This window comes from Lagenorhynchus albirostris, chromosome 9, assembly GCF_949774975.1.
Source record: "Lagenorhynchus albirostris chromosome 9, mLagAlb1.1, whole genome shotgun sequence".
Lineage (NCBI taxonomy): Eukaryota > Metazoa > Chordata > Mammalia > Artiodactyla > Delphinidae > Lagenorhynchus > Lagenorhynchus albirostris.
This window is the reverse complement of record NC_083103.1, coordinates 67487833-67513808: the sequence shown is the minus strand read 5'-3', so window position 1 is coordinate 67513808 and position 25976 is coordinate 67487833.

Here is a 25976-nt window from a genome sequence, read left to right as displayed (position 1 = left end):
AACCCCTTTCTCCAACGCACCCACACAGACATGCACACACAGACACAGACACAGACGCACACACAGACACAGACACAGTCACACACACACACACACACACACACACACACACACTCCTTCTTTCAACAATGGTCCTGGATTGTCCTATTTATTGAATAGTGTTATGAGACTGGTAGTTTGAGATGCAATTAATATTTCCATAAGGTTCCTTGAGGCAAGCTACAGATACCAATTCTGGCTAATTTAAGCATCAAAGTGTCATTAAAAGGATGTGAAAGTAGTTGAAAAATAAAGAAAAGGGTGAAAAAGGGTAGGTGTCAGAAAAAGCAGGGTCGAGAGTGGTTCCAAAGGTCCCTGTGGAGGAAAAAGTACCAACTCTTTGTGTGTGTGTTTGTGTGTGTGTGTGTGTGTGTGTGTGTGTGTGTGTGTGTGAGACAGAGAGAGAGGGAGTTGTATCACAAAATCCTGTGCATTTGTATCTGGATTGAAAGAGAATGATAAAAAATTCAATTCAGTTCAACTTGTGTTTAATCGAGTGCTAACTTTACGTCAGGGATTATTCTAGGAGCTCGTGAAACGTCAGTAAGTGAAGCAAAGTTCTCTGCCCTCGTGGGGCTTACATTCAGTGTTTTTATAGATCCATCCTGAAGTGTGGTCTTAAGCAATGTTGACCATGGGGCGGTAAACTTTTTTTGATAGCATTCTTTTTTGGCAAAATATTACTTATCTTAAATGTAAGATTATCTACCTTTTGGTTAGCAAAACAAATATTTGTTACAGAGGTATATACATATATATTTTTCACCTTCAGGAAGAGACAGGCTACCAATCCATCCTAATTATTGAAAAATGTACAATAAACATATAACTGTCCTGTGTTTGGCTAAATATTACACAAAAATAACTAAATAAACTGATCCTAACCACCATGGAATTTATAATATAAAGTTGAGATGTTGCATAATGAATATAGTTTGTTTAAAACTGCTCTCTATACCTAGCATAATATTTTTGGAAAACATTATTAAATGAGCTAAAGGAACTCCTCAAAGTACTTATGGATTTATACACTTAATGTAACAATGCCCAGAACACACCTCAAAGTTTGCAAATCTGCGTAACCTGAACACAGGATCTAGTGCTTTGGGAAACAAATAAACAAGTATCCCTAGCTTCAAAACTTATCTGAAGAGGAATAATCACAATTTAAAAATTCATGTAAAAATTCATTCATGTTGGGCTTCCCTGGTGGCACAGTGGTTGAGAGTCTGCCTGCCGATGCAGGGCACACGGGTTCGTGCCCCGGTCCGGGAGGATCCCACATGCCGCGGGGCGGCTGGGCCCGTGAGCCATGGCCGCTGAGCCTGCGCGTCCGGAGCCTGTGCTCTGCAACGGGAGAGGCCACAACAGTGAGAGGCCTGCGTACCGCAAAAAGAAAAAAAAAAAAAATTCATTCATGTAAAAATTCTTCTTCATTAACATCAAAACAAGTGATATAATAATGGAATAACAAAAGTTAACGTAAGGCAATATGTGAATTCACAGTAAGTCATTCCAATGTGATAAAAATTATATTACAAATAATCGGATTTAATTTAAATAAGAGTTCTTTCTCTTCCAGAAAATCATCAAGACTTTTTAAGATGTTAATTTGCAGGCGGTTATTATAGTTTGGAAATTTAATTTTGTTTCTTCCTCTCCCCACTTGCCCCCTGTAAAGAGCTGAAGAGAGGAAGAAAATGAGAGCATCCTACATTTGGAAGCCTCTTTTCTTTCCTTTCTGGCTTTAGCAGAAACAGGATTCCCCATTTATTCCTTCATCACATGGACTCACACAGAGGTGCCCAGGCAATGGCAATGCCGCCACTGTTGCTGCTGCTGCCACAGTGCAGATCCCTGTTGTTGAGCTGCAGGAAGACCTCTTTAACGAACTGACCTAGCTGGAGTCCGTACTGTTTTTAGCTAGTCCAGAAGCACTATTTAATATAACCTTGAGGTTTACTTGCCTCCAGAAATAGGGCAGGATTTCTCTTAGTCAAAGGCAAATGGTGATGAATGTCATAATTAAACATCGAAACCTATCACAGTGGACTTTTCAATGAACAGCCTAGTTTTTTCTCTTAATTACATAGGATGGTGAGGGAATACCTCTTCAGAAATGGTAACCTACTTCCCAGCCACTGATTTTTTTTCAGTCTATGACTTTTGATAAGGATCTCTGGGAAGGTGGAGTACGGGCTATGAATCATTCCAAAGCCTGGGCAGCTTTAATGACCACTGGGAGCTCCGTCCATCCCAGTCACCCGGGATGTAAGTCAACCAAAGCGTTCAGAGCAGACGTTGGTTTCTTCAAAGGGAAAGGGGAGGATTATGTTTTATATTATGTTAAAATTTTTTTCTATTACTTTCAGGCTAGGTTCTCAGACTATAAATTTCCTCTCAGAGAGTGACATTTCTTCTGAAGTATTTGTAGCAGGAAGAACAGGTCGGAGATACTAAGCACTGCTTCCTCCCACTCTTATATAAATGATGCTTTGATGTCAACTGTCTGCTCAGGAAAGATGATCTGGGATCAGGTATAGAGAGGAGTGTGCTTCTCCAGTTAGAACAAAAGCCTCAAAGTTTGTGAGTCAGGCTTTTTAGCTGGAAAATCCCAGACTTATAAGCTGCCATTGACCAAGATACTTTCCTATTTTTGGTTTGGGTGTTCTCACCCATAAACTCTAGAGATCACTTTGCTTGGCACTTTGCAGCTAGACTGTGGGGATTTATTCCTGTGTGGTTTTTTGTTTGTTTTTTGTTTTTAAGTTAAGAATTTTGAACCATAATGTGCCTCCTTGAAATAATAGAAAGTAAAAAAGACAGAGTAGGATGGTAACAAAACATGGAATCAAGAGTCAAAAGGCTTGAGTTTCATGCTAGACTTCTTTGCTGAGTAATCTTGACAATTTTTTAACTTATCTGAGATTGCTTTTCTTATAAATGATCTTAGTAAAAACTTCCAGCACTTAGAGTTTTTGGAATGGATAGTGCATTGTGATTTAGACCCTGGTACTTATGTTGGAATGGCATTCTTTGCAAATAATGAGCTGTATGACTAGTTACCTAATTTCTCTAAACCTCAGTTTCTTCTTAGGTAAAATAATAGGATTTTTCAAAGTAATGAATGAGATAATCGATAAAAAATTTTAGGATAGCATTCCATATATAGTCATTTTTGTTCTTGCAATTATTATTGTTATAAATATTATTATGTATAAATCAAATGAATTAGTGGCTAAAACATATACTGCAAACTCTAAATTTCTATATACATAATAATTATTGTATAGCAATTTGACATTTATAGGTCAGTTTAACCCATCGTAATCTGAGCCTATAGAAACCTGCCAACAAGGTGAAATTTCAGTTTTCAATGAATGGGCTTCCAAGCTCCACTCCACATTCCCAGCATTGCTAGGAGCAGATTTTACTTAACCATTTTATGAACCTTGTTTCTATAACAGCACCTTTTCTAGATATTTGGTTTATGCTTTAAGAAATCTTATTTTTTTCCATATAATTCCCCCATAGGATTTTATACAGGTAAAGTGCTCAATCATTATTTTATTTAATAAGCAAAAAAGTTACAACTTAAACTGTAAACCAGGGACCTCAAAGTCGAGATTTAATCACCTAAATCAAATACAGTGACACCTCACTACATGGCAATTTGTAGTAATGAAGGTGAAGTTTCTCTGTAACTGAAGTTTAACCAAACATTTTCAATTGTTCTCAGAAGAAATGTTTCTACGCTGTATAACTAACTTCATGTTTTCTGAAAAGTATAGATTAAAATGTAACATTTTTTCAATGACACAAAATAAGCATTATGGCAATTAGTAATTGCGTTAAGTTCTAATAGAGTAGCTTTTGTTTTTCTTTTTTTATGGTCTGTCAACTGTCACTGCTAAGGTAGGTATGCTTGCTTTTTATATCCATCTGCCTTTTAATTTACTGTTTCTAACCTGCTGAGCTATGAGAACTCAGATGACTAAAACCCTTAGTCTTGTGTGTGAATGGAGAGAATATTCTCCTGTTCCACAAAATACTAAACTTTTAGTACAAGGGATTTGAGCAGTTATTTTAGGATTTAGGGGTTTCTTTTCTCTATTTCCTGGTTCTCAACTGCTCTAATAATGATTGATGTTTCCAGGAAACTATAATTTCCTGGTATATAAGGAACTAAGATTTGAGGGTACCAGTACTCTCTATTAAGAAACGCAAAATTATAATTGATAAAATTTTATGTATTTCCCTAATATAATAACAACAATAATAATAATGATATCTAACATTAGTAAATGATTACTATGTGCCTTTAAAAAGTTAATTTAGTTATTTATTTTATTTAACTAATGCTTACATAAGACATTTATAGATCAAATATTCTACTATGCTATATGCAGATATTAACTTATTGAATGCCATTAAAATTTACATGTGTATACTCATTCAAAAATATTATTAATCTCAATTTATATATGGGGAAACTGAGCCTTTGTGATGTTTTATAATTTTTTCAAGGTCTCACAGCTATTGAATGGTAGAGCCAGTACCTGAAGGGAGGGATGTATGCCTCTAAGAATATGATCTTATGTCGTAAGGACTCTGGCAGACAGCCAGCAATCCAAGTAGAAGCCATTTACTCTGGGAATCTGAATCCAATAGTCTATTGGCTCAGGACGAAAGTGGGATGAACCTCATACTGACAAAAAATGGACTCTGAGGAACTTGCTATTTAAAAAGAAAGAAAGCAAAGTTTGGAAGCTGTTATTATGAGAGCAAAACATTTACATTCACCCTCTGATCCTTCAACAAGCTCCTAATCTGGACGATAGAACACCACATCCGGGTTTTCTCAATGTTTTGATACTTAACGTAGATCAAGAGCACAGGATCTGGATTCAGGTTACTTCCTTCAAATCTGGGTTCTATTGTCTGGGTTTGGGAATGTACATTTTCTGAGGGGTTTCCTCGTTTTTGAATTGGTACAAGAATAGTACCTGCCACATAGGATTATTTTGAGAGTCAAATGAAATAATAGTTCTTAGCAGAGAGCATGGCATTTATTAATTGATCAATAAATGCTTGTTAACATTATCCTCATTTTGAACATGTATTTCATGGAAAGCTGGCACCACAAACAACTCAGGGAAAGCAAGGCAATCGTTGTGAAATACATTTGGGAAATAATATTCTTTAATTCCCTCACAGAATGTCACAATGGATATTGTCATAGTAAAAGCATTTTAAAAGTCTTCTTTGGAAATATATTCAACTTTATTTAGCTCAATGTTTCCCTAACTTGTTTGTCCATAAAAGTTGTATAGGTATGGTGTGTGCAGCTGTGTGTGTGCTCACACATGCATGTGTGTATGTGTGTGTGTTTGTGTGTAAAACATCTAGCTTATGGAACTAGTTTTTCTTGGAATGCATTGCTGGGAAATGCTGCCCCTCACTAGAATATCTGAAGGGGGAGAGACAAGAAATGCGTGGAGTGGAGACTGAAGTGGCAATTCCAGATCTAAATTATATCAGTTAGAATCAAATATTAGCATGCCTGCTGATGGGGAAAAGAAACTTGAAACCTAGATCTCTGAAGGTGACTTCATGTGTTACTAGGAGAAACTCTTGGGTTTGAACCTCTGAAGTGTAATCATTACAAACATCATCATCATCATCATATCATCATCACCATCAGTGTCATCACTGCATCCTCACTACCACCATATATTCACTGGTTTAATATATGTGAAGCAAAGTGTTAAGTGATTCATTTGCATTAGTCATTTTCTCCTTATAGCCACGCTGTTAAGTATCACAACTCTAACTTTTATATAATGGAATATCGATTTAGAGAGGTTAAATTATGTGGCTAAGATAAAGGACACACACGTATAGAACATACTCTTAAACTCCTACCTGTCCTGGAATGTAGCTTGACTCATTACTCGTGAGAGTAATTGTCAGTGAGAAAGTTAGAGCAGTAGTTCTCCTGGGGGTAAGCCAGGATCTGTGTGCCCAGGCCTTCTCTCTTAGGATGTGAGTTTCCTCAATAGCTGTATCTTCCATGTGTAACAGACAAAGGTCCTTTCAAAGGCCCAGACTGCAGGGAACCTGAAAGCAGCAGGAGGGAGCATGGCCCACTTAATGATGGGGATCACTTGGCTTCACCTGGCACAGTCTCTTTCTTTTTAATTTCTGAACAGCAAAGCTGAATGTAATCGTGCTACTTAACATTAGAGGCTATTATAGATTTTCATGGGGCAATCAAAGAACCATATTTAAACCTGGAGACTATCACAATGTACTGTATGACAGAGAAAAAAATATGTAGGACAGGGTCTCCACACTATGGTCTGTACAGCAAATCTGGCCTGTCACCTATTATTGCATGACCTGTGAGTAAAAATGCTTTTAACACGTTTAAATAGTAACACAAGTACCTATATAGTATTGTCAATTTTGTTTCTTGATCCATAAAGCCTAAAATATTTACTATCTTGCTTTAAATAAATAAATGAAAATTTGGTCATCCTTGATACACAATATTAATTTCATAGACTCTGCCCAATGTCTTCAATTAAATTAAAAAAAGATCAAGCACCAACTTACCTTAACCATTATTACTGAAGGAGAGGTGCCTTTGTCTGCAGAAAATGTTACCAGTGGAAGGATATCAGAGAATCGTCAAGCAGCGCATTATGGAAAGCTTAAGCTACATATTTCAAACTCTGATAACCATGATGCTTATACTTCTTCCTGCTCTCTCTTCCCCACAGTTGATAGGAACTGGGGTGAACATGTGACAAGTTATGTCAATCAGACTCCTTTTCCTGAAGGATTAGGGATTTGGATTATAATTAGCATCGAAAATATATGGCTATATCTTTGGCACAGTTAAATACTCTTGCTCTGTGTGTCAGCCGTTTCAAGCATGCACAGAAAGATCAGAGAAAGTTGGTCCCAAAGGGAGAAGAATATGAGAGGAGGGTAAAGGGAATCAAGCAGAGAGACTGAACTGCTACCTGGTTACTCCATCTCTAGTGCTTGGTTCCAGGAGCCACTGGAGCTGCTTTCCAATGTGGTAGTCACTCACTGCCTGTAGCTACTGCGCCTTTGAAATGGGCTAGTCTAAACTGAGTTGTACTGTGTAAAATACACACCAGATTTCAAAAACTGAGTACGCAAAAAGTAAACAATCTCACTAATATTTTCTACTTATTCCATATTAAAATATTTTGGATATATTGGGTTAAAATTAATCTCATCTATTTCCTTTTACTTTTTTTTTAAATGTGGCTATTAGAAAACTTAAAATTTTAAATTTAACATTATCCTTGGAGATCCAGCTATTCTGATTCTAAGAAACAGTGCTACTTAAAAATTCCATGCCTTCACCTCATCATCTCTTTTTTCTTTCACTGAAGATAGACCAAGTTGGTTTTAGTTAATGCAGATAAAAGGTACTTAATAAAACAATAAGCCCTTTCAACATGCCCAATTTAAAGTACCTCGTGCATTGGGAAGATTTTGTCCAATGAAGCAATTTACCAAGGCTAAAGGGCTTACATGCCATTCCATAATATTGCATTAAATAATATTAGAGCTACTATATATGGGTATTTACATTGAGTCACATGCTCTGCTCCATGCTATTTAATTTAAATTGAGCAGCATCCCATTCAGAAAATGAAGGCATTGGGACTGTTGTATGATATAGGCAAGGTGACACAGCTAATAAGTGGTGGAGTTGGTTTCATGATAAATCCTCTGCTCTTGACCTTTAGACCATCAGTCATGAATCGATGGTGTTTGTGCCAGTGACAGGGTTGTAATGTGATCAATTAGATTTGGTGAGCATGTATAAGGCATCTATTGGGTAGAGAGGGTCCTGAGACTTTCCTAGGGGAGGTAAGAGAAGTGAAAGCCTAGCTGTAAGAAGGAAAGAAACTACTTCTTGCTTCCTCCTCCCTTACTATGTGCTCAGATAATGTGCCAGAAACTTACATAGGATATCAAGTCCCTGCATTTTCTATGGTGCCACTCCTGGAAAAACTGGACTTTCCCAATCTCTGCAGTAAATATTGGACTAATTTAGCCCATCAGGTGCCCTGGAGAGGTTGCAATACCTTGGGAATGTGCTGTAAGTCAGAGGAGCTTCTGTGAGCTGCAGGAGACGGGTGCTCCCTTTGGTTAAAGGCTGGCCTCACAATTTCATGTTTTCCTGGTTGCTGTCTCTGCTGTTGAACTCACGCTAGAAGAGATTCCCTAGAGATGATCTCTTCCCAGTTTTCAGAGTGGGACACTCTTCTCCAAGAAAATTTAATTCACATCATATGGGAGAACAAATTACTCCCAGATAGTAGTTTATTTTCTTTGGCTCTTCATAGGATCGACCCAATAATAAAAATCTTAATAATGATGATAATGATGCTATAGAAATGCAAAGTCTTTGGATTGTTAATCTTACAGAAGACCATTTAATAATTCCAATTTTACTACGTATTTCTATTGGCCAGGCACTTGTTTAGTTTTCCTTCATCATCTTCGTTTGTCACTGATGTACTGAGTTTCCAGATGCTTATGCTACTCTGTGCCTAATTATCTATTGAAACAATCACGTTAACTACACTATCACTTAAAACACAAAGGAAAAACATTTTAAAAGTAAAAGAAGTGTAAGACTATATTGAGTGGTATTTTCAAATTTTTTGGAAATGCATATTGAAATTGTTAGAGGACAAACTAAAACCATCACAAAAGTGAAGCTGGGATGGGAACTCACCTCTCTTAGTGCTGGGTAAATGGTCCCGTAAAATATGCACATATCCCTTATGTTAACCTTCTTAATCCTACCCAACATAATAACATGAAATGGGGGGAGGAACCATTCCTGAAACCAGTGTGAAATTTGTAAGAAATGCCTTTAAAGCCTCCCCACATATCTGTGAAATCTGCCTTGAGCATATATCAGCAGAATACAACCCAGGAAAATTCTCAGCTACCCTAAGGGATGCCCTTTAATGCTCCTTTTGCAGACCTGTCCTTCCAGAAACCATCCATTACTTTGAATTGTTCTTAGTTCCCTCCCTACGGAAAAACATGAGACAGGGTTCTGCTTTATAACTGCTTAGAACCGTCTTCTCCAATTCTGCAGCCAGAACCCATAGATGTTTAACATACTAAGTGGGATCAGCCCTCTGAACCCCAAATGAATGTTTCATGATGTCCGAAGTGCAATTTTGTGAGTTTCCAGATTTTCTCTTTTTCCACGTATCCGCATTCCTTCCAAGGCAGGTATGAAATAGGTGAGTTTAATCATTTTGCAGTGCTTTAAGGGATTAAAAGTTTATAGGCTCTTCTTGTAGCCTGGAGTTTCAGTCTCCTTCTCTTTCCTTCTCTTTCTCTCCTCCCTCCCCCACTGCCCCATCTCCCTCACCCTCATGCCAACTGAGGGCCTCTGAGGCAACTCAATTGCTTTCTGATTTGACTTCCTTCTGGTAAATGAGTTAAAGTGTGAGTGGAGCCTGGCTCCATATTTCCTCTCTTAAAAGTAAAATCAAACTCTTAAAAATCAGCCCACAGGAAAAAGTAACTTCAAAAACCAGGGCTCACATTCCACAAGCCTCTTGAGCTCTCATCTGCTCCCTCAACAATACCCTTTGAAGAAAAACTTTCCAAAAGGCTCCAGTGGAAATGGCAGGCAGCTCCTGAGTTGTTTTTCTATCAGAAACAACGAGTTCTCATCACTAGTCATAGCTGTACAGCCATTTTCAGGGTTCATTTGGAAGCCTTTGGCCTCTGCTATAAAGAGTAGGTTTTGAGAACATATAGGTGGCTGAACAGATAAATGGTGACACAGCAAGAGGTTACCATACCAGCAAGAAAATCAGAGGTTAACAGTGTCTATCTCTCACCTCTTAAAAAAAGAGAAGTGGGGGATTTTCCAGTTTTAAGATTCAGCTCACATCCATGAAGTTGGGAACAGTGGATAATTTAAAGAAATCAGTTTTTGTTTCTTTGTTGTTTCTGTTTTCATGGGTGTGGTTAGCATCTTAGAGATTTATATTGTTTGTTTCCTCTCTTCTCCCATCTCTTTGCTGACTTACATGCAGCTTCAACATTGCTTACTTTGCTTTTTAGTTTTTTGAACATATGACCTATCTTGGGTCATAAATTTCTGCTAGTGAATCCAAGGATGCTTTGATATATACAGATTGTTTAACCCAATTAAAAGAAAGTCTGCAGACCTTGCTGTTTGAGTTTTTTGAAGAAAACAAATTTATGGTTACTAAAGGGGAAAGGGGTGGGGAGGGATAAATTGGGAATTTGGGATTAACAGATCCACCCTACTATATATAAGGTAGATAAACAACAAAGATCTACTGTACAGCACAGGGAATTATACTCAATATCTTGTAAGAACCTATAATGGAAAATGATCTGAGAAATAATATAGATATATATGTATAACCTAATCACTTTGCTGTGCACCTGAAGCGTTGTAAATCAACAATACTTCAATAAAAACAATAGTGCCATTCACCTTGGAGTGAACTCCACTGCCCACCTGGGCACACGGGGGTAACATTTCCCCATCACTGTCCACCTGGGCACACGGGGGTAACATTTCCCCATCACTGTCCACCTGGGCACACGGGGGTAACATTTCCCCATCACTGCCCAGAGAGCCTTACTTCAGCCCTGCCTTCTCCTTACAACATTCTTGGCTTGAAACTCCCTCCTCCCATGACTCAAAACAACACCTAAAAGTGTGCCTTTTCACATAGACCTTTCTCAATAAATATTTATTGACTTGGTTGATGAAAGAATTAGTTTCATAGGAACTTGCTCCTCACAGATAACATATCTGCACTTTACTGGATCGTTCCACACCTCGGTCTCATGGGGTGATTTATAGTGAGACCTTTATGGCCCACAAGAGACCACTGAGAGAATATCTTTGAGGCTTGAAGAGGCCTTTTCATGGTCTGCAAAATGTTGCTGAAAGAAAGTTTCCAATTCTTTTTCTGCCAAAACATCGTTCTATTTTTGGAATTCACCATTACCTTTATCATCAAAGTTCAAAGTTTATGACCTGACTGCTTGTGTGGTTTGATTTTAATGAACTAAACATGAGAAAAAATATTATTCATGTAGTTTTGTATCCAATTCTCAGGACACTTTCATCAGCTGTACCCATTGCCATTGTGTAGCTCAACATGGCTAACTCTCCAGTGATAAAGGAGTGAAACTTGAACACACTAAATCCCAGTCTCAAGTCAGACTCCTTATAACATAAGGTTGGCAGAACAGATCAATGAGTGTCCTGTGATTGGGAGAGTCCTAAATTGCTAAATCAGTTACCTATGTGCGGTAGGTATATTGGATAAAAGGAATAATACACGGAAGTTCTGAAACAGAAGGAATAAACCGACAAAGAAAGAGGCACATGTTGCTGTCGGGGTGTGTGTGTGTGAAAGAGAGACAGTAGATACCATACAGTGTGATTCTAAGATGCATTTCTTTTCAAAATTTTAAAATCTCAGAAGTTGGTATATGTCAGAAGATCACTGTGTCAGAATAATTAGCAGCAGTTTTCCTTACTTAGGGGTACATCAAATTATGGGCAAGTCTTTCAATGGAACAGAGTAGAAAACCCTGGACGAGGGTGATGGTAAGAGCAATGGTGGCCCAGTTGGGTTCAAGACAGAGGCCTATGTGGTAAGTGAGCCATCCTTGTTACCTAAGGCTCAAAGCACTTTGCTAACCCTGTTGCCGAATCTGATTTCCCCTTACACCATAGCAGACATGGTACTGTCCACAAAAATATTTTCTCTGTCTTTCAGTAATGTAACGTTGTTGCAGGGAAGTGACAACCCAGGAGGAGATCATACCTCCCAGGGCCATTTCCACTCCCTCCTTGCATTCAGAGGTGACCATGTGATTTTTTTTTTCCCTTAGACTACAAGCAGAAGTGATGATAATCCAGGAAAGAATTTTTAAGAAGCAGGTGTATCTTCTTTACACCCCTCTTTTTCCTTTTATCTGTTGGATGGAAACAATGCTAATGAAACCCTAGGAGATCAGAGAGCCAGGTGATGTGAAGATTATGGCATCAAAAACACCAAGTGGTAAAAAGATACCTGCCAGCCAGGAACACCTGCCTTGGACAGTCATACGAGAGAGAAATAAACTTCTGTATTTGAGACATTATATACGTGGATCTGTTTGTTACAGCAGCTGGTGTTACCCTAATACACTCACATTACTTCAAGATACCAAATGCAAGATATTAAAAGTTAGATGAAGATGGGAATTGAAGAGGAGGCTTGTTGTTTTACAATGTTAGCCAAAAGAAAGAAAGAGGAGCATTGACGAGGTCCTGATATGTATAAAAACATTTGAAAGGCAGTCCTAAGATAGAAAAGATGAGAATTTCTGTGAGTCCAGAGGGTCTACCTATGAACAGTATGGAAGGGAGAGAGGCTGGTTTCAGGCTAATTTACTAAACACATTCTAATCGTTTGCTGTATTCTAAATGGCCTTGCCTAATCACAAATCCCTGGTACTAATCTTCTTTAGGCAGAAGTTGGATGAGCATCTAAAGGCACTCAGGCTTCAGGCAGGATGCAGAGCAGATTATCTCTAAGGCAGCACACCTCTCTGAGTGTCCACATGAGGATATTGTGCATGTGAAAGTGGCATTTAGCTATGGTGGAAGCAGATGTTAGAAGTGAGGCAGTCCTGATAACAAAGACCAAAATCTTCTGTATAGACATATGCTGATAGACAAGCAAAGGAAATGAATAGTTTCAAATTTTTCTCAACTAGATGGGTTTGGAAAAGACAATGAAAAATTAATGTGAATAGGGAATCATTCAGTCAACCCACATTTACTGAGCACTTAGTATGTGTCTGACACCATCTTTTGCAAGTACAGGGCATGACTCCTGTTCTCAAGGATGTTATGATCTCTTAGGAGAGACAGGGTGTATTCACTTTTGAATATTCATAATTATATATTGTAAGATCACCAGGGCAAGTGGAACAAGACAGAAAGACAACATACTAGGGAGAAATAAGCCCAGCACTTGGAGTCAGAAGTGCAACATTCAAGGTCCATTTCTGCCTCATATTGGCTATGAGATCTTTAGCAATTCATTAATCTTTCTGTTAGTAAGTTTAAAAAAAAACCTTTTTATCATACACTTAAATACTTAAAGCTTAAAATTTGGAAGTATTCACAACTTTATGGGATTTAGTGACCACTAACCATTGCTTCTGAACTCAGAGAGCAACAGTTAATAATTTTAGGTATTCTCTTCCAGAATATTAGGCATATATAAACCAGACTATGTTAATACCTATAGATTTGAAAATATAATGATTCAGACTCAAAGATGAGGATTATAGGGCAGACACACACAAGGGTGAGGATGACTATAGCTAGAGAGCAGAGAGAGGATGTCCAAACAGGTAATCCTGGGCCACAGTCATTTCCCCAAGGAGGAAGCCTTGTGGGGAGAGTGAAGGAAAGCAGGGCCTTAACTCTATATTAAAAAATAAAAAGATGAAAGAATGAATAGACCATTGGAAGACTGTTAAAAATTCAGAAGGAGAAAGAGAAAAAGAACTAAAACCCAACATTTAAAGTTTTTTCCTATGTCATACCAGTTAACCCTCACAAGAATATGCTAGGGCTGGTGCTGCATTATTGTTCCATTGTACAGATCAAAATACTGAGAAACAGAGCTCAGACAACTTTTGTGTGCTGGAGGCTGGATTTGAAACTACTTTGCAAGACTCTCAAACACTTGTTCCTCCCTCCCCACCAACTAGATTTAGAAATATACTAAAATAGAAGGAAATATCTTCTTCCACTGTCTGCCAAAATAAATTAATCATGAGGAGAGTAAGAAAATTTGTGAACAATTTCTCTCTATCACAAACCACTCTGTTTATCACTGTTTGCTTTGCAACTTGTACATTTTGGTATTGGCTGAAATACTCAATCTCCTTCCAATTTTCTCCTTCTACCTAAATAAGAGTTAAGGGGAAGACAAGGGAAAATTTCAGTCAGATGAAGGAAGTAACTGGTATCTTCTTAGCATAAAAGGGACTACTTCTTTCTGGACTTGAGAGTAGGACATAGTCAATGGGGGTGGCCAGTGGGGTCAGTGACTAGGACTTCCTGGTCTGGGAGAACTCACCTTTTGTTTTCTCTTTAGTGGCAAATTTATGTAGGCAGATTGATAAGACCTTCTTACATGTTGATTGGAACCAAGGTTGTCAAATTTAACACAGAAAGCTAGAGAGGGCTCAGTTAAATTTGAATTTCAGATAAAAAAATGAACAAAACTTTTTTTAGCGTATCCCAAATTTTTAGTCTATGTCCCAAATTATACTAAAAGATTATCCATTATTTATCTGAAATTCATATTTGACCAGTTGTCCTATTTCACCCTGCACCCCTAATTGTAACTGTTAGCCACCCACCCTAGCAACTAAATCTAAAGGTCAGAGGGAAAAGCTAAGTGTCAGGGACCTCAAGATCTACAGGCTGCCCAGGTTACACTGCCAGCCCCTACAGGGACCATGAGCTTCTAGCACAGCCTATGACTGTGCACAGGTTCCTCTCACTTTCTTGCTAGTTGGTCTTCTGGGCTGTTCAGCCAAAGCATCCTGATTTAAAATGTTCTCTGTGGTTCTAGTTGAAGGGAGGAAATAATTGTGCTTATAATTCAGTGTAAATAATCAAATCAATCCCTTAATTGTGCTCTCTGAAAGAAATTTTCAGTTTCCATCTCTGTGAATTTTATGTTTATTCATGATTTAGAAGATACTGTATTGATGTAGGAGCTAGCAGATTAGAGGACAGAATAGTGGTGCTTATCTGTGAGACAATAGAAACAAAACATCTTGTTAATCAATCATCCTGCAAGCCATTTAGCCAGATTCTCCCTCACAAGAATCTCTCCAGAGCCATGTCATTACTAAAAGAGAAAATAAAAACAAACACGAAAAAAGGGCTTGTTATACATGGGCTCCCATTTGCTGTTCTTGCAAGGTCACAGCTGTTTGCTAAGTGAATGAAGTTTCAGGGTTTAGTCCTTCAACCTGCTTCTGCTCCCTGTTAAATTAATGAATTACTGAGAATGAGAAAGCATGTATTAACCACATAGTTCCAATGTCCATTTCTTCATTTCTCAATTACCCATCATTTTAGACTGGATGGAATTTGCAATGCTTTGGGTACATTTGGGATGCCGTTTAGGAAAAGTAGACTGCTGAGGGCACCCAACACTATATACTCTGGCTGGCAAAATATTCAGAAATTATTTTACAATATTAATTTCTAAGGAGCCCACACCATTTATATTACTGATATCCCCAAACCAGACTACCACACCTAGAGGTAGGTTCAGGATTGAATGAATTTTCTATTGAGTTTAAATAAGATAAAGAGTACTAAGAATTAACAGTTCAATATCTCTTTACAGTTCACAGACACTTTCACGTTGAGATTATCATATTTAAGCTTTTGGTATTATAGTAATAAAAAATTGTAATGCTACAAATAATAGTAAAAACAGGACAGCTGATAATCAACAAGTAGTTAATCTAGGTTTAGCCCTGTACTGAGGCCTGGAGTGGGTATGATTATTTACAGAAGTGAAAACAGGCTCAGAGAGGGGAATAAACGTGCTCTAATTTTCAGAGCTGGAAAGAAGTGGAAACTGGATTTAAACCTAGGCACTCCCAGAGCCTCAAGTTCTGCTATGGACATTATTATTACAATAAAAACATTTGTTGGAGGGAAACATCTTTCCATGCCACGAAGGCATTTGTTGAGTAAAACTGTTTCCAGAAACATTTCGCTATTTCCTTCTGCCTTCATTTAACAGATGTTTGTCGTTTGTGTAGGGCCTTCTCTGTGAGACTCTGGGGACGCAGAGATGAATGGAGTCACTAGGAGGAAGCGCTCGGGAGCTGGGGAGTTGACATGGAAGATCATTTTGGTGCAGACCGAGGATGCTGCAAATGGATGTGAGAGTTCAATGAGGACACGCAGAGGACAGAGTGGACTCTGTTGGAGGACTGGGGAGGGAGGGAGCTCAGGAAAGGTTGATAGAAGAGGTGACATGAGCCGAGACTAGAATGAAGAAACAGTCAAGTGAGGGCTAGGGTGTTTCAAGCAAAGGGGGCAGCATGTGTTAAAGGCGTCAGCCTAGAACACAGCACGGAATGTTGAGGATCTCCCAGTGGTTAGGTGTGAAGTGCAGCAGGGAGGGCAGGGGGTTTGATGTGCAGGAGGGGACAGTCGTTGGGAAAGAGAGGGCTTGTGTGATGTGCATTAACTTTCATCATTTAGACAATAAGGAGACCTTGCAAGATTTTAAGTGGGCAAATGACATGATTATGTTTGCATTTTGGAAAGGGTATCACGGAGAGAATAAATTTGGGACGAGGGCAAATAAAACTAAAGAAAAAAACCAGTTTTGTTGCTGCATTATTTGTTGCTAAATTTAGATTCAGTCCTCCTTAATTCAAACTGATAAGAATGCCATCCAAAGCCCTCAACTAAGGATTTATTTTAGAGCAGTTGCCTGGTTTTTCTTAGCTCCATCCCGATTTCTTATTATCAAATTTTGTTTTTCAAACTTTTTTTTTTTTTTGCGGTACGCGGGCCTCTCACTGTTGTGGCCTCTCCCGTTGCAGAGCACAGGCTCCGGACGCGCAGGCTCAGCGGCCATGGCTCACGGGCCCAGCCGCTCCGCGGCATGTGGGGTCTTCCCGGACCGGGGCACGAACCCGTGTCTCCTGCATCGGCAGGCGGACTCTCAACAACTGCGCCACGAGTGAAGCCCCGTTTTTGAAACTTTTGAACGCTTATGTGTCAGGTATTGTGTTGGGGGACAAGATGGTTATTTGTATCTTATAAAAAGAAGGGATGGATATTTAAAGAGGTTAAGTAACTTACTCAAAGTCACACAGTTAATTAGTGATAAAGCTGAGTTTTCAACTGGGGGATTATAGAGCATTTTCTCTTCACGCTATTTTTAAACTGCATTATCTTGATGCTGCCTGTGGATGAGAGCTTGACTTGCTTTCAATTACACTCTGGAGGCTGGAGGAGCATCTACTCCCTAAAACAATCCACCCGTAGTTACTACCTGACCGTACTTTATATGTGAAACCAAACCATTTCAAAAGTACTGAATTTTTTCTTTCTAGATCCTGGCCAAGATAGAGCTTCCAGCATTCACCCACGTCAAGAAAAATATAAAACAGAGTGCAGATTTTACAGCTGAAAATGTCCTGGGAACAGTTACTTCAGTGTTTCCCAGCCTGAACTCTAAGGAACGACATCACGTTGGGCGTTTAGTAGGTGCTAAGTGATAAACGGCTTCTGGGGCCAAATGAAGGAAATATTGGATAAAAAATAGTGGAACAGCTCTTTCCCCATATTGAGGTTTCTTAGAGCATTGGATATATAAGAGGTTATTGTGAATCTTTAGGATTCAAGAACGTGATATTTTTCAACCCATTTTACTTCAAACCCTTTTTCTCTGATACCAGCCCTTTTAACAAGTGCTTCCCTACCTTTGTCCAAGAAGAAAACTGTAACTCAGAGAAAGCAAGTGACTTGGACAACTCAGACCTTTGGCCCACCAGAAAATTCTACCATATTTTGCTACCAATACTATGCTCACGAGATGCCTCCTCATGTCCATTTCAGTCCAGGTATATCTCCTCCTCTTTGGGGCAGTGCCAAGAAGAGCAGTGCTACATCTGGACTTCCTGAAAGTAGGCAATTCCCAAATAGTCAGAAAGCAAGAGGGTGATATCCTCAGAAGAGAGAGAAATTATTATCAGCTTTTAAATCCCGAACCAGTCAATGGTGAGTGCACTGAATCACCCAGAGTCCTGCACTGCACTTTCCAGTCAAAAAGCTTCCAAGTGGAGGCTTCTTAGAGCAATCCTCTTCATTCATTTGATTTTTAAAAGTTTCATCTCTCAGCAAGTTTAATCCTTGTCCCTGGAATTCTCTGTATTTTCTTGTTATGATAAGAGTGAACAGCTGGTCCATTTTGTTGACTCTGTTGACAGTGCTCGGTTGTTTTTCCCAGTCCCCAACCCCCCTTTTTTTTTCTCCAGACAGCACCTGGCTCACTTTGTCTGGCTACTGTCTGACATGTCAGCTTACACTTCCTCAATCCCAGCTGTTCTTCACTTTCATGGTATGGTTGGTTCTTTGCATTAGACTCAAAGGTGGTTTTGCACTTCCAGAGGGCTCATTTGTTTCCACAGCAACCCATAAAATGGGGTAATTTGATGCAAGACCTGCCTAAAACTTTTTTTTCGCTAAAAGTTTTTGCATGTGTGTATAAGTATGCATGTGCACTTCTCAGCTAAGCACTACTTTTAGAGAGTCACTTCACAAAAGCCCTGACCATATTTCCAATTAACAGCACAGTTTTGTTGGCCTTTTGGCTTTTTAAAGCAATGCATTTTCATTAGGAAATAAAAAACCTTTTTTATGAACAATATTTAGACTAAAAGTTATAAAAAGAAAATAAGGAAATATTGTCTTTCATGTCAATTTTGATATGACCATGTTTAACAGATTGTATCCAAAAGCTTTTTATAAAGATAGTAAGTAATTGAAAATATGGAATACATAAAAGTTGCACTAGCTTATATGACTATTTAGTTTTTAACTTGGATACTGTTTGGTTATCTTTCATGACAGATATTTATTTCAGCAATATCATTTTCTTATGATAAATTAAGCAAAAATTTTAAAGTTAGAGAAGTTAGTAAAAATATGCTTTCTAATAGGCATTAACTAAATAGAAAATTCTGGTTTTGTTCAGTCCTTTACATAGTTTGGAACGTAACAGTATTAGGCTAAGATTCTAAAAATTAGGAAATGTTTTATGATATTTTGTGCTCCTTAAGAGCAGAATCTAAATTTTTTCATATTTATATTCCTAGCACAACGTCTGGAGCATAGCCAACTCTCAATAGACGGTTTTTTAAAAAATTTGCTTATTTGTCTTTTAATCAAAAAGGGAACTAAATTTTAAAATATATCTTTGTGGTAATAGATGATATAATTATTCACAATTATTCATTCCCTCTTTCCTTGTGGGTGGGTATGCTTCCTGCCCCACTGATTTTGGCTTGCCTATGTGTCTAGCTTTGGATAATTGAATGTGAGAAGTTTTTAAAGACATGGTAACGTTCTATGCCTCTTCTTGTGTTTCCACCCTCTTCCATGACCTTCAGCATAGGTTCTAGATGAGAAGACACACAAAATAAGTCTATGTCTACCTACAGTCTAGAGCAGAACAGCAGCCTACTTCTTGTAGCCCCCATGTAAAGTGAGCAAGAAATTAACGTTTGTTTTTGTAAATGACTGAGCATTTAGAATTGATTGTTACTGCAGCAAAAGTGCATTGGTACAGAGACAAAACACATTGTGCTATGGTATTATGTATTATATTTAATATTATGTACATATGCCTACATGTATATATACATATATACCTAATCTATATATTATATTATTTATAGTGTTTGTATGTTGAATATGTATATATTTCTAATCATAATTCCATGAGGTATTATTTTGCATTTCATACAAGAGAAAACTGAAGATTAGAAAGTTAGGTATTTTTTCCAGAATCATACAATTCTTAATAAAGAAGTGAGACTTAGGCACATGTCGCTCTGACTTTCCAGCCTCTGCTTTCTCTTAATATCAAGCCACAAAAATGCATTATACTAGAAATTCAATTAAAGAAGTCCCCTTCATACTTATATTTAAATTTGTTTTCATGCAGATTAAAATATATTTTCCTTCCATTTATTTAATGTATTTTAATTCAACTTAAAATTATATATATATATTTAATAAATTTATTTATTTATTTATTTAAGTTTTGGCTGCGTTGGGTCTTTGCTGCTGTGCACAGGCTTTCTCTAGTCACAGCGAGTATTCGTTGCGGTGTGTGGGCTTCTCATTGCGGTGCCTTCTCTTGTTGCGGAGCACGGGCTCTAGGCGCATGGGCTTCAGTAGTTGTGGCTCGCGGGCTCTAGAGCGCAGGCTCAGTAGTTGTGGCTCATGGGCTTAGTTGCTCAGTGACATGTGGGATCTTCCTGGACTAGGGCTCGGACCCATGTCCCCTGCATTGCCAGGCGGATTCTTAACTACTGAGCCACCAAGGGGGTCCCTATATATATCCTTTTAATTGAAGTATAGTTGATTTACAATGTTGTGTTAGTTTCAGGTGTACAGCAAAGCAATTCGGTTTCATATATATATATATATATATATATATATATACACACACATATATATGCACATATATATGTATTCTCTTTCATATCCTTTTCCATTGTACATTATTACGAGATATTGAATATAGTTCCCTGTGCTATACAGTAGATCGTTGTTGTTTATCTATTTTATATATAGTGGTTTGTATCTGTTAATCCCAAACTCCTAATTTATCCCTCCCCCCCACCCTGTTTCAATTTAACAGATATTAATTGAATATTTGCTATGTGCCAGTCAGTGTGTCAATTCTTGGAGGAGCTGAGATAGATGCAGTTCTTGCCACCAAAAGGCTCATCATGTAGGACAATCTCATACTCTGACGTGAACCTAAGAATCTAGTTGTTAATATACGCTAATAAAGGTAATGTGACTGAATTGCCAACAGTAGAATCTCAAGGTTATCCTACTTTTTTAAACACTATAATAAGGTGATGTATTTCAACTGGTCAATTCATGTTCTTTTCTATAGCCAAGGCACAAGTAGGGTTAGCCTGTTATCAGGAGCAGTTTGACTAAACAACTATTAAAGTCACCAAATCTTTGACCTAGTTTGACTGAGAATGTATTTTAAATAATCAAGTTAAGTGTCATACTTAGGATAATTTCCTCATAGATAAAAGTTACTCAGCTAGAACTTGTCTCTGGATCAATAAAATTGCTTTTGCCTGTATTAGTTACATTATTCCACACTAAAAACAACAGCAGTTTATTGAGCACTTGTATGTATACCTGGTCTGAGCTAATTATTGGGTATATGCCCTAGAGGAGCATATATCTGGGAGAGGCATGCCAAACTAAAAGAGAAACAAGTATATTGATTAAGAGAATTGGTTCAGGAGTCAGGGCTAGGATGAAATCGAGGTTATGTCACTTAGGTAGTATGTGACTCTGGACAGATTACCCTTTTTCTTAGTTTCTTCATGTGAAAAGTAAGTATAATCCCTGCTACACAAGATAGCTGAGAGGATTGAAAGATTTGTCATTTGCAAAACAGGTAGCATAGTGCCTGGCATATGCTTAGTGTTCAAAGATGAGAGCTATTATTGTAAGTGAAACGCTGAACTGAAGACACTTAAGGGCCACTATCAATGATACAGCATGTAAGGGTATTGACATTAGCATGTGTAAACATGTTCAGATGTGGCCACTTCATTTGCCGTGACGCCAGAGTTTTGCAGAGTAAAAGGAGTGTGGAGAGTCCATTAGGTCCCTCTGGATGTTCATGATGTGTTCTCTACCCAGCTGTTTCTCCTGCCACTAAGTTTCCAGTTCCTTGACTGCGACAACACCATCAGCCAAGAACCGCATTCTTGTTCTGGTCCCACCTCCAAGTAACTGCTCTGAAAAATTAGTAGTTAACATGGGGCATATGGGAAAGGGATTCTGGCTCCGATTAATTAAGTCAAAAAGAATACAGAGACCAAATGTGGAAAACCTCAGCCTAGAAGGAGAAAATGTCATTAAGTGATTAGCATCAAAAAAGAAAGTTAAAAATCAAAACCATCTTGCCTCCTAAACATGTATGCACTTCTAAAATAGAAGGAAAAACAAATACAGAATTGAGTTCTTGGAACGTGATCATCATTGTTCAAAGAAGCCGACTCTTCTTTTCAGGGTAAGTACCCACCGAGCCAGCAGGCATCTAAGTAGCCTTCTTTTCTCTCTCTTATGTGTCACTGAGCAGAGCGGTTCCTTGTAGAAGTGCTGGACTGCGGGAGAATGATCTCGTTAGTGTGATTTGAAGGTCTGAGCAGAAATAACGTCTTCCTTAATTAAAATAAAACTCAAAACCTCCAAAGTTGGCACTCTCTCTGGGCAAATTGAGTATGGGGACAGCAGGGCATGGAACCGTTCTATTTCACTTTTAACTCAGATTAAACATGAACCAAAACCCTTTTATTGTGTTACTCATAGCCTAACTGTTAAAATGGGGGAATGGCTGGGAATTTTTTTTTAACTTCTTTATTAATTGGGGTGAAGTTGCTTTAAAATGATGTGTTACTTTCTGTTGTACAATGAAGTGGAACAGCTATATGTATACATATATCCCCTCCCTCTTGGGCCTCCGTCCCACCCTCCCCAATCCCACCCATCTAGGTCACCACAGAGCACCGAGCTGAGCTCCCTGCACCATATAGCAGGTTCCCACTAGCTATCTGTTTTACACATAGCAGTGGACATCCTCAATCTCAGTCTCCCAGTTCATCCCCTTCTCCCCTCCCCATGTCCACATGTCTATTTTCTATGTCTGTATCTCTATTCCTGCCTTGCAAATAGGTTCATCTGCACCATTTTTCTAGATTCCACATATATGCGTTAATATATGATACCTGTTTTTCTCTTTCTGACTTACTTCACTCTGTATGACAGTCTCTAGGTCTATCCATGTCTCTACAAATGACCCAATTTCCTTTTTATGGCTGAGTAATATTCCATTGTATATATGTACCACATCTTCTTTATCCATTCATCTGTCAATGGACATTTAGGTTGCTTCCATGTTCTGGCTATTGTAAATTGTGCTGCAATGAACATTGGGGTTCATGTGTCTTTTTGAATTATGGTTTTCTCTGGGTATATACCCAGTAGTGGGATTGCTGGGTCATATGGTAGTTCTATATTTAGATTTTTAAGGAACTCCATACTGTTCTCTATAGTGGCTGTATCAGTTTACATTCCCACCAACAGTGCAAGAGGGTTGCCTTTTCTCCACACCCTCTGTAGCATTTATTATTTGTAGATATTTTGATGATGCCCATTCTGACTGGTGAGGTGATACCTCATTATAGTTTTGACTTGCATTTCTCTAATAATTAGTGATGTTGAGCATCTTTTTATGTGTTTGTTGGCCATCTGCACGTCTTCTTTGGAGAAATGTCTATTTAGGTCTTCTGCCCATTTTTTGATTGGGTTGTTGTTTTGACATTGAGGTGCATGAGTTCTTTGTATATTTTGGAGATTAATCCTTTGTCAGTTGCTTCATTTGCAAATACTTTCTCCCATTTTGAGCGTTGTCTTTTTGTCTTGTTTATGGTTTTCTTTGCTGTGCAAAAGCTTTCAAGTTTCATTAGGTCCCATTTGTTTATTTTTGTTTTTATTTCCATTTCTCTAGGAGATGGGTCAAAAGGGATCTTGCTGTGATTTATGTCAAAGAGTGTTCTTCCTATGTTTTCCTCTAAGAGTTTTATAGTGTCTGGCCTTACATTTAGGTCTTTAATCCATTTTGAGTTTATTTCTGTGTATGGTGTTAGGGAGTATTCTAATTTCATTCTTTTACATGTAGCTGTCCAGTTTTCCCAGCACCACTTATTGAAGAGGCTATCTTTTCTCCATTGTATTTTTTTTTTTTTTTTTTGGTGGTACGCAGGCCTCTCACTGTTGTGGCCTCTCCCGTTGCAGAGCACAGGCTCCGAATGCGCAGGCTCAGCGGCCATGGCTCCCGGGCCCTGCTGCTCTGTGGCATGTGGGATCTTCCCGGACTGGTGCATGAACCCGTGTCCCCTGCATCAGCAGGTGGACTCTCAACCTGGATTGATTACTGTGATTTTATAGAAAGTCTTAAAATAAGGTAGTATAGTAATTTAAACTAGTTCTTTTTTTTCAATATTAATCTAATACTTATAGGTAATGTGTAATTTTCTTATAAAATTTTAAAATTAGCCTGTCAATTTCTTCTTAAAAACCCCTTCTGTATTTTGAACTGGGATTACATTGAATTTATAGAATATATAGTGAACTGACACCTTACAATAGTCAGTCTTCCAGTTCATGAAGATGATATATTTCTCAGTGTATTCAGGGCTTCATGAAAAGCTCTAAAAAAGAAAAAAAAAGAGATAAATTAGGTAACATCAAAATTATAAATATTTGCTCCTCAAAATACACCATTAAGGAAATAAATAGGTAAATTAGCTTAGAAAAATATATTTTCACCTTATATATTTGGCAAAGAACTCACAGAATATATAAAGAATTTGTATAAATAAAATATCAAAGGACAAGCAACCCAATCAAATGGGCAAGACTTGGGCTCTCTATAACAGATAGCATTAGAATGACAAAAAAAACATGTGAAAAGCATATCCTGTGTCATCCTGTGTCATCAAAAATTGCAATTGCAATTTTGCTTTTTATTGTAAGAAATAAAAACATTTGTCTACAAAAGCACTTGTATAAGAATGTTCATAGCATCCTTATTCTTAATAGTCCCAAGCAGGAAATAGCCCTCCATCAAAAGGTGAGAACATAAATAAATTGTGGTATATTTGTACAATGTAATATTCTCAGCAAACTAAAGTGACAAACTACTGATACATGAAACAAAAAGAATGAATCTCAAAACCATTATGTTGAGTGCAAATACTAAGACTCAGAAAAATATATACTGTATGATTCCATCGATATGAAGTTCATGAACAGGTAGAACAAATCTATGGACAGAAATTAGGACAATGATGGCCTCTTATGAGCAGATGGAAGACAGCTGATAGACAGTGGCATGTGGGAACTTTCCACTTTGGTAGAAGTAGTCCGTATCTTCATTTGGATAGTGGGTGGCTTTGATGTTTACAGTAGTCAAATATTATAGAATAGACACAATAAATGTACATTTTATTGTATGTAAATTATAGCTCAAGAAAACAATGACTTTAAAAAGTCCAGACATGATAAGCAGTGAATAGTAAGGCTAACCAAACTTCCCCTCATAATTTCTTCTTTAAATTGCAAATTAATATTGGGTTGGCAAAAAGTTCTTTCATGTTATGTATGGAAAAACCCAAACAAACTTTTTGGCCAAACCCAATAGTACCTATATACTGTTAAAAAACCTTGTTAGTTTGCAGAAATGTATTAACCAGTCAAGTGAAGATGTTGATTAGAAAGTTGAATGTAGAAATCTAGATTCTGGAGAAAAAATTGGGCTAGAATATAAATTTAGGAGTAGGTAGCATACAAATGACATCTAGGCCGTGGACCTGGACAAGGTCACTAATGGAGCAAATGTAGAAAGTGAAGAGAAAATATCCAATGACCGATTCTTGTGGTCATAGCATTAGAAGCCAGGGAGAAGAAGTAAAATCACCAAATGAGACTGACCAGAAACAATGAGTTGAGTAGTAGGGATACTACAAAATATAGTATTTGGGAAGCTGTACTAAGGAGTGTATTAAGGAGGAAGGACTGATTAACAGTCAAATACTTCTCTCAAAAGTGACCCAAAGATTCATCTATTTGAGAATCACTTGAGTCCTTGATGAAAGTAGTTTCCAGTTGAATAGAGATAGCAGAAGTATAGTTGTAGTGTGTTTAAGAGAGGATGGAAGAAGAGGAATTGAAGACAGTGATTATACACAACTCTTTTAAGTTTTTTTTAAGGCATAGAAGAAATAGAGATAGTTTGCTCTGTATAAAAAGGGAGCAAGGGGCTTCCCTAGTGGCGCAGTGGTAGAGAGTCCACCTGCCGACGCAGGGGACACGGGTTCGTGCCCCGGTCCGGGAAGATCCCACATGCCACAGAGCGGCTGGGCTTGTGAGCCATGGCCGCTGAGCCTGCGCGTTCGGAGCCTGTGCTCTGCAATGG